Below are 3,058 nucleotides of genomic sequence, written 5' to 3' on the forward strand. Positions count from 1 at the left end.
AAATTTGACCACTCATGTCAACATGTCTCTCTTATACAGTGTATCTTATGATAGCATCTCATAGTTAATAATCTCAAACAATCTGCTGACTCTGTATTGTGTCATCCTAGCTAAATTAGAGCTATATTCCCCATAATTTCTTTACCTTCTTTGTTCCCAGTTATCCTGGACCACAAATAACAAAGATTTGGGAGGACAAAATAAATCAACAGGCACATTATGTTCACACTGACATAAGAGCAGTAGGCACTGTTTCAGTTCACACATGAATTTTCTTATCTTCTGGCTCACTCAGTTGTGAGGGGCAGCAGCAAAGCGTACAGCTTATCTGACTTCTTCCAGAGCTGCCTCTGGTTTGTCTGACTGCTGGGCCAGGTGCACACTTAGATCTGTGATGAGAGGTGCAGACTTCACCTGAAGGATGCCACCATCATTCAAGTTGGAGTTTTTAAGATAATGAGATGCTGATATGGATTGCATTCTGTCCTGTATGAGTTACAGCTTGAACTTGTGGGTTCTGTTTTTGTCCTTGTTTTCTCTACTTCAAAACATTTTCCCTTCTTGAGTTGCCTGCCTGTAGACTTCAGACTCTTCATTCCCCAGATACAAAGACAGTAATAGCCTTATGTATGTAACAGAAACTGTTCAATAAGCTCTAACAATAATTTGAAGTCACTCTTATTTTACTTATATAATGTGATACAGGGATATTTTTAAAATATGCATGGAAAATATAGTTTTTGTTTTTTACACTCAGTGCCTTTTTTTCTCATCAAACCCTGATGTGACATATGATAAATTTGAAGGAAAAGATCATAGACTGGTTGGAACAAGTTTCACTATGAAAAAACTTCTTGATCTCTCCTTAAAGTTTATTTTTTTTTAACCTTCTAAGAATACGGGGATTAGTAGTAAACATAAAATAACAGATTATTCCTAAGATTTGGCTAGTGAGTTGGTCACTTTAATTTTAGGGTACTCAGTTCAGTTCAGTCACTCAGACTTCTCTGATTCTTTGAGACCCCATGGGCTGCAGCATGTGAGGCCTCCCTGTCCATCACCAACTCCTAGAGTTTACTCAAACTCATGTCCATTGAGTCGTTGATGCCATCCAACCATCTCATCCTCTGTTGTTGTCCCCTTCTCCTTTTGCCTTCAATCTTTCCCAGCATTAGGGTCTTTGCAAATGAGTCAGCTCTTCGCATCAGGTGGCCAAAGTATTGGGGTTTCAGCTTCAACATCAGTCCTTCCAGTGAACACTCAGGACATATCTCCCTTAGGAAAGACTGGTTGCATCTCCTTGCCATCAAAGGGAGTCTCAAGAATCTTCTCCAACACCACAGTTTAAAAGCATCAGTTCTTTGGCACTCAGCTTTCTTTATAGTCCAACTCTCACATCCATACATGACTACTGGAAAAACCATAGTTTTGACCAGATGGAACTTTGTTGGCAAAGTAATGTCTCCACATTTTAATATGCTGTCTAGGTTGGTCATACGGAGAAGGCAATAGCACCCCACTCCAGTACTCTTGCCTGGAAAACCCCATGGATGGAGGAGCCTGGTGGGCTGCAGTCCATGGGGTCACGAAGAGTCGGACATGACTGAACGACTTCACTTTCACTTTTCACTTTCATGCATTGGAGAAGGAAATGGCAACCCACTCCAGTGTTCTTGCCTGGAGAATCCCAGGGACGGGGGAGCCTGGTGGGCTGCCATCTATGGGGTCGCACAGAGTCGGACATGACTGAAGAGACTTAGCAGAAGCAGCAGCAGGTTGGTCATAACTTTCCTTCCAAGGAGTAAGCATCTTTTAATTTCAGACATTGACAATTTGATCTCTGGTTCCTCTGACTTTTCTAAATCCAGCTCGAATATCTGGAAGTTCACAGTTCACTTACTGTTGAAGCCTGGCTTAGAGAATTTGGAGCATTACTTTACTAGCATGTGAGATGAGTCCAATTGTGCAGTAGTTTGAACATTCTTTGGCATTGCCTTTCTTTGGGATTGGAATGAAAACTGACCTTTTCCAGTCCTGTGGCCACTGCTGAGTTTTCCAAATTTGTTGGCATACTGAGCACAGCATTTTCACAGTATCATCTTTCAAACACTAACTAAAATATAATTCTACACTATGGGGCACATTCTACCTACCAAAGACTATGGTCATATATTTGTGTGTGGTTTTATGTTTATTTTGGTAAACAGAGATAAACTCCTTTCACTGTGAGGGAGAATGCCTTCTGAAGCCATGAAATTGCCTCTGTGGCAGATTTACAGTGGTCCAGTGTAATTTATATTTGTTCATGCCTAGTTTCCTTCTTTCTGTGTTTTTCCAAAATGCAAAAGTGATATCAGGTTAAAGAGTATTCTGGGCATACTTAGGCACTGATTACAATAGCAGTATACTTTAAAAAAATATTTATTTCAGTTGGAGACTAATTATCTTACAATATTATGGTTGTTTTTGTCATCAGTTCAGTTCAGTCGCTCATTCGTGTCCAACTCTTTGGAACCCCATGGACCACAGCACGCCAGGCCTCCCTGTGCATCACCGACTCCCAGAGTCCACCCAAATTCATGTCCATTGAGTCGGTAATGCCATCCAACCATCTCATCCTCTGTTGTCCCTTTCTCCTTTTGCCTTCAGTCTTTCCCAGCATCAGGGTCTTTTCAAATGAGTCAGTTCTTCATATCAGGTGGCCAGAGTATTGGAGCTTTGTATTTCAAAGTATTTCAGCTTTAACATCAGTCCTTCCAATGAACACCCAGGCCTGATTTCCTTTAGGATGGACTGGTTGGATCTCCTTGCAGTCCAAGGGACTGTCAAGATTCTTCTCTAACACCACAGTTCAAAAGCATCAATTCTTTGGTGCTCAGCTTTCTTTATAGTCCCAACACTCACATCCATACATGACTACTGGAAAAAAGATAGCCTTGACTAGATAGACCTTTGTTGGGAAAAAAAAGATAGCCTTGACTAGATGGACCTTTGTTGGGAAAGTAATGTCTCTGCTTTTTAATATGCTGTCTGGTTTGGTCATAACTCTCCTTCTAAG

The sequence above is a fragment of the Bos grunniens genome, chromosome 12, assembly GCF_055505025.1.
Source record: "Bos grunniens cultivar Pamir isolate PY7600 chromosome 12, Bosgru_T2T1.0, whole genome shotgun sequence".
Lineage (NCBI taxonomy): Eukaryota > Metazoa > Chordata > Mammalia > Artiodactyla > Bovidae > Bos > Bos grunniens.